General features: G+C 51.9%; 1 long non-coding RNA gene across 1 annotated transcript; it reads right to left on the bottom strand.

Moving 5' to 3' along the window:
* Window positions 1-2,710: 2,710 nt before the first annotated feature.
* LOC145353757 (uncharacterized) lies at window positions 2,711-5,008 on the bottom strand. Its single transcript, XR_013888761.1, has 3 exons — window positions 4,899-5,008; window positions 4,248-4,349; window positions 2,711-2,788 (listed from the first exon to the last, which is right to left on the bottom strand). It is a non-coding gene; the product is annotated as an uncharacterized LOC145353757 (long non-coding RNA).
* Between the last annotated feature and the right edge of the window lie 1,917 nt (window positions 5,009-6,925).

The following is a 6,925-nucleotide window of genomic DNA, read 5'->3' as shown; positions in this document are numbered from 1 at the left end:
CACTCTCTACGTGACTCCCTCCAATCTCCTTCACTCCCTACGTGACTCCCTCCAATCTCCCTCACTCTCTACGTGACTCCCTCCAATCTCCCTCACTCTCTACGTGACTCCCTCCAATCTCCCTCACTCTCTACGTGACTCCCTCCAATCTCCCTCACTCTCTACGTGACTCCCTCCAATCTCCCTTGCTCTCTACGTGACTTCCTCCAATCTCCCTCACTCTCTATGTGACTCCCTCCAATCTCCCTCACTCTCTACGTGACTCCCTCCAATCTCCCTCACTCTCTACGTGACTCCCTCCAATCTCCCTCGCTCTCTATGTGACTCCCTCCAATCTCCCTCTCTCTACGTGACTCCCTCCAATCTCCCTCACTCTCTACGTGACTCCCTCCAATCTCCCTCGCTCTCTACGTGACTCCCTCCAATCTCCCTCACTCTCTATGTGACTCCCTCCAATCTCCCTCACTCTCTACGTGACTCCCTCCAATCTCCCTCGCTCTCTACGTGACTCCCTCCAATCTCCCTCACTCTCTATGTGACTCCCTCCAATCTCCCTCACTCTCTATGTGACTCCCTCCAATCTCCCTTGCTCTCTATGTGACTCCCTCCAATCTCCCTCACTCTCTACGTGACTCCCTCCAATCTCCCTCACTCTCTATGTGACTCCCTCCAATCTCCCCACTCTCTATGTGACTCCTTCCAATCTCCTCACTCTCTATGTGACTCCCTCCAATCTCCCTCACTCTCTATGTGACTCCCTCCAATCTCCCTCACTCTCTATGTGACTCCCTCCAATCTCCCTCGCTCTCTATGTGACTCCCTCCAATCTCCCTCACTCTCTATGTGACTCCCTCCAATCTCCCTCGCTCTCTACGTGACTCCCTCCGATCTCCCTCACTCTCTACGTGACTCCCTCCCCCTCCATCGATCCGATGTGTCTGGAATTTCCGACTCACCATTGTCCACGTCATCGTAACCCTCTGCTGGAGAAAGTGAAAAGAATTCGATTAACCGGCTCTCCACTCGATCACAGAAACCAGCCCCGGGGATCTCTGTCTGAGTCTCTCCCAATCCCAGAATCAGAGGATCAAAACTGTGTTCACATAATCCCAGACTGGTCTCACCAGCATCCTGCATGGTTGTAGGGAGACCTCCCCAATTTATTACCCACCCTACCCCTTTGCAATAAACAACATCCCGCTTACCTTCCTCATCGCTTGTTGTTCTGGGATACAGATAACTTGTGATTCATTTGCTAGGACGCCCAGATCCCTCTGTACCCTGGTCTAAACCTCTTCCTCTGATCCTGAACAGTGGTGTATTGCCACCGGATTACTAATCCAGAGACCCAGGGTCACAAATAATCAAATTATGTCTGCTTGCCGCAGATTCTCTACAGTTTTCACACCTTATGGAGTGTATATTTGTGTGTTTTGCTCCTTGGATGTCTCAGGACAAGAGGATGCAGCAGATTGGAGGCTGCATGGGGAGGTGGGGACACTCGACGGGGCAAATATTGAGAGGATAGATCCCCCCATTGGCGGAGAGGGAGTCTAGAATGAGGTTGGGGGTGGGGTGGGGGTTATAGTTTCAGACTGAGGGGGTCTCCCATTGAGAACAGAGATGATTCTCTCAGAGAACGATTCGTCTGCAGCATTCCCTCCCTCAGACAGACAGTGAGGGGTGCAGCTGATTAAAGATATTCGAGGCTGTGTGACATGGAAACAAAGAGGATAGGAGCTAAAGGAGGCCATTCAGCCCTTCGAGCCTGCTGCCCCATTCACCATCATGGCTGACCATCCAACTCAATAGCCTGATCCTGCTTTCCCCCCAGTAACCTTTGATCCCCAAGTTCTACATCCAGCCGCCTCTTGGATACATTCAATGTTTTGGCATCAACTACTTCCCGTGGGAATGAATTCCACAGCTCACCGGGTGAAGAAATATCTCCTCATCTCCGTCCTAAATGGTCTACCCTGAATCCTCAGACTGTGACCCCCTGGTTCTGGACTCCCCCCATCGGGAACATCCTCCCTGCACCTACCCTGTCTGGTCCTGTTAGAATGTTATAAATCTCTGTGAGATCCCCCCTCTGAACTCCAGTGAAAACAATCCTAACCGAGTCAATCTCTCCTCGTACATCAGTCCCCCCGGAATCAGCCTGGTAAACCTTCGCTGCACTCCCTCGAGAGCAAGAACATCCCTCCTCAGAAAAGGATTTGAGGGAGATTTCTCAATGAGAAGGGGATGCGAGTCTAATAAGATCAATCATCATCCTATGATTGAGGGGTCGAATGGCCAACTCCTGCTCCTAATTTTTAGATTAATTAATCTACAAGATGTAGGTGTCACCGGGACAAACCCAACATTAATTACCCACCCCTGGTTCCCCGTGAACTGAGTGTCTCACTCGGCCATTTCAGAGGGGAGTTGAGAGTCACCCACATTGCTGTGACTCTGGAGTCACATGTAGGCCAGACCGGAGTTAGGACGGCAGATTTCCTTCCCGAAAGTGAACCAGATGGGTTTTTCTGACAATGGGTCATCAGTAGATTCCTAATTCCAGATTTTTTTTTAATTGAATTCAAATTCCACCATCTGCCGTGACGGGATTCGAACCCAGAATACCACCCCGGCTTTCTGGATAGCCACTAGTATCACGGCACCACTGCTCCCCAGTTATATTGCCAGAGCCCGGAGACGAACTTACCTGTGCCAGCAGCACGTTCCTCTTCAACATCAACGTAATATTCGAGTTTGTTGATTGATGCACTTGAGTTGGTTGCCTCTGAAAGAAAGGTCAAAGTATAGGGTCACAGAGATGTACAGCACGGAAACAGGCCCTTCGGCCCAACTCCTCCCTGCCCACCAGGTTTCCGAAACTGAGCTAGTCCCATTTGCCTGTGTGTGGGACATATCCTTCTAAAGCTTTCCCATCCGTGTTCCTTTCCAAATGTCTTTTAAATGTAATTGTACCCATCTCTACCACCTCCCTCGGCATTCCATACACCCCTCCGTGAGAAAATGTTATCCCTCAGGCCCCCTTTCTCCCCCTCACCAGAAACCCTCGCGTTTTGGACTCTCCAAAACATCTCAGCTATTCACTGAATCTACTTCCCTTATGGTTTTGTAAACATTTTTATAACGTCACTCCTCACCCTCCTACACTCCAGAGAAAGAAGTCCCAGCCTATCCAGCCTCTTCTCAAACCTTCCAGTCCTGGTAACATCTTGTAAATCTTTATTTGCCCCTTTCCAGTATAATAACAACCTCCCAACAGCACAAGGTGACCAGAATTCAGGAGAAGCTTCCTTACCCAGAGAGTGGGGAGAATGTGGGACTCGCTCCCACGGGGAGTGGGGAAAATGTGGGACTCGCTCCCACGGGGAGTGGGGAGAATGTGGGACTCGCTCCCACGGGGAGTGGGGGAGAATGTGGGACTCGCTCCCACGGGGAGTGGGGAGAATGTGGGACTCGCTCCCACGGGGAGTGGGGGAGAATGTGGGACTCGCTCCCACGGGGAGTGGGGAGAATGTGGGACTCGCTCCCACGGGGAGTGGGGAAAATGTGGGACTCGCTCCCACGGGGAGTGGGGAGAATGTGGGACTCGCTCCCACGGGGAGTGGGGGAGAATGTGGGACTCACTCCCACGGGGAGTGGGGAGAATGTGGGACTCGCTCCCACGGGGAGCGGGGAGAATGTGGGACTCACTCCCACGGGGAGTGGGGAGAATGTGGGACTCGCTCCCACGGGGAGCGGGGAGAATGTGGGACTCACTCCCATGGGGAGCGGGGAGAATGTGGGACTCACTCCCACGGGGAGTGGGGGAGAATGTGGGACTCACTCCCACGGGGAGTGGGGAGAATGTGGGACTCACTCCCACGGGGAGTGGGGAGAATGTGGGACTCGCTCCCACGGGGAGTGGGGGAGAATGTGGGACTCACTCCCACGGGGAGTGGTTGATGTGAATGGTATCAATGTGTTTCGGGGATAAAGCTGGATAAACACATGGGGGGGGAAGGAATAGAAGGAGATAGAGTGGAGTCAGGGGCTGGGGGGCTGGGAGGTGGCGAGTGTGGAACAGAAACACTGGAGCGGAGGAGCCGAATGGCTTGTTTCTGTGCCGGGAACGTTTTGCTATTTTATGTCCCTGGTCTCAGGGTCAGGTAGAATTTCCCTGTCTGGGTGTCTGTGGGGGTAAGTTTGTTCCAATGTCCGTGTGGGGGACGGCGAGAGATGTCAGGTACCTGAGACATGGGAGATCTTTGAGAGCCTCTTGGTGCGCCCGTAGTCAATGTCTTCGTAAATTCCGTACTCCCTCGCCGCCAGATTCTGCGTGCCTTTCCCACCTGCAGGGTACCAGGAGACACGCTTCAGACACAAGCAGACAGTCATCCAACATCACACAAATGAAATTCCTACCTGCTCCCCTGAGCGATTTTACACAAGGCTGTACAAACCTGGGTGGTGCGGGGGGGGGTGGTGTGTGGAATCTCAGTCCAGATGGAGCTCGACAAATAAACCCCGTTTAACTCAAATCCTGGCCCAAATCGGACCAAAGCTGCTGTGTAACCCTCTTCCCATTCCCTATAATCTTACAGCCGCTGATAAGTCCGAATGTGAGACTTAGCCCGATTTGATTTCCATCACCTCGAGGTCGGGGGTTGACCAAAGGGTAAATTTCGACCCTTAGTGGTGGGTTAAGGGGGTCGAGGGCTTGTGGGTAACACTGGAGCTCTGACACAGGCCAACCACAATGCTGGTTGGCTCAACGCCCTGGAACAAAATGGCTACCACGCCATCCGGTGTGACAGAGACGAGGGACTGAATGGTCTCTTCTTGGTTGCTATGAGTTCAAGAGATCGCCTCACATCTTGGCATCAATAGGAACCACTCACCGAACAATGGTTCATCCCTCTTGTAAATCTGATAGGCCAGACCACTCGATACGATGATGAGTAAGATCGCGAGAATGACACTCGCAACAATGGGAATTAAATCAGCTAGGATTCCTGCACCAGGGGAATGAGAAAATAGATTAACGTTTCCAATACCACATCACAGGCTGATGAAATCCTCAGCACTGACCCTCTGACAGTGCAGCACTCCCTCAGCACTGACCCTCTGACAGTGCGGCACTCCCTCAGCACTGAACCTCTGACAGTGCGGCACTCCCTCAGCACTGACCCTCTGACAGTGCGGCACTCCCTCAGCACTGACCCTCTGACAGTGCGGCACTCCCTCAGCACTGACCCTCTGACAGAGCGGCACTCCCTCAGCACTGACCCTCTGACAGTGCGGCACTCCCTCAGCACTGATCCTGAGTCAATTTTCTAATATTTATGTCAATAAAACTTTTGTCTCCATTTGGGAAGTAATTTCACTCACCTGGAGTATCAGGGATACGAGCTGAAAAATAAAACAAAAGAATTTAACATCAGGCTAAATATTAGAATCAAACTTATTAGCTACTGTAAAATTATACAGAGCACAGGGAGGGTCTGCGCCTGGTCAGAGCGGGTCTAACAAATATTTACAAGGAAGTTAGTGATGTGATCGGGTCCATTTGTGAGCTATCTTTGGGTACTGCCTCCCTACCAGCCCGAACCTCGGGTGACACCAGCACATGTCCGAGGGGAATCTGATGATGCGGTTGGCTGTTGCCAGATCAGAACTCTGTGCCACTGTCACACCTGGCCCAGAACGGAGGATAGGCTCATTGGGTGAGACCTGGGGTGGGGTGGGGTGGTGGTGTTGGGGGGAAGAGGCGGCGAGGACAGGGATCCCCTTTTCCCATCCTACCACCCACATACGTGCAAGTCCGGACCCCTGCAGCAATGTGGTTGGCTCTTAGCTGTCCTCTGTAATGGCCTGTCAGATACCACAGGCAGGTCTGGAGTTGGGGAGCGACTGGGTCTTGTTGCACCCAGTTGAGACCACACCAGTCACCGTGTTCCCCTGTTAAGGAGCGTTTCACTTGCACCTCTTTCAATTTGGTGGATCACATTCACTGCTCCCAGTGTGGTCTCCTCTATATCGGAGAGACCAAGTGTAGACTGAGTGACCACTTTGCTGAGCACCTTTGGTCTGTGTGCAGTCAGGACACTGACCTTCCAGTTGCTTTGCCATTTTAACACACGATTCTGCTCCCATGCCCACATGTCTGCCCCGGCCTGCTGCAATGTTCCAGTGAAGCTGAATGCAAACTCAAGGAACAGCATCGCATCTCCCAGCTCGGCACTTTACAGCCTTCTGTCTCAATTCACCAACTTCAGATAGTGTGCACTACCCCACCTCCACCCCTCTGTTTTCATTTGATTTTATTTAATATTTTACTGTTCTTCACATTTTATTTCTTTATTCTCCTTCTTCGTTCTTCTTCGCCCCGCCACTCATTCCCGCTACTTTATTCCTCTTCCCTTACCCTTTTTCCCCCTGCTTCCCCTTCTCTACATATCTGTGTCCCATACCCCACTGAACCCCCCACCCACCCCCACTCCCCCTTTCTTCATGTTGACTTTCTACTTTTCTCTTACCCTTTTCCCCCCCGCTTCCCCTTTTCTACATTCTCCCTCTGTTCCATTCCCCCTCCTCCCCCCACACCTCCATCTGTCACTGTTTACCCTCTGATTTCAGTGTCTCTGCCGGTTGGGACATTCACACCCTTTAATCTCTCTCTGGGCTGCCATTAGCAGCCTTTCCCCTGGTTTCTGTGGCTATGACTCATCTTTCATTCCCTCCCCCTGCAGTGTAAATATCTCCCACTTTCTCTGCCTTTTGGCTTTGACAAAGGATCATCTGGTCTTGAAACATCAGCTCTTTTCTCTCCTTACAGATGCTGCCAGACCTGCTGAGATTTTCCAGCATTTTCTCTATTGGTTTCAGATTCCAGCATCTGCAGGAATTTGTTTTTTTCACTGTGTCC

The sequence above is a fragment of the Carcharhinus amblyrhynchos genome, chromosome 16, assembly GCF_965287045.1.
Source record: "Carcharhinus amblyrhynchos chromosome 16, sCarAmb.v2.hapA, whole genome shotgun sequence".
Lineage (NCBI taxonomy): Eukaryota > Metazoa > Chordata > Chondrichthyes > Carcharhiniformes > Carcharhinidae > Carcharhinus > Carcharhinus amblyrhynchos.
This window is presented reverse-complemented; position numbering and strand designations above follow the sequence as displayed.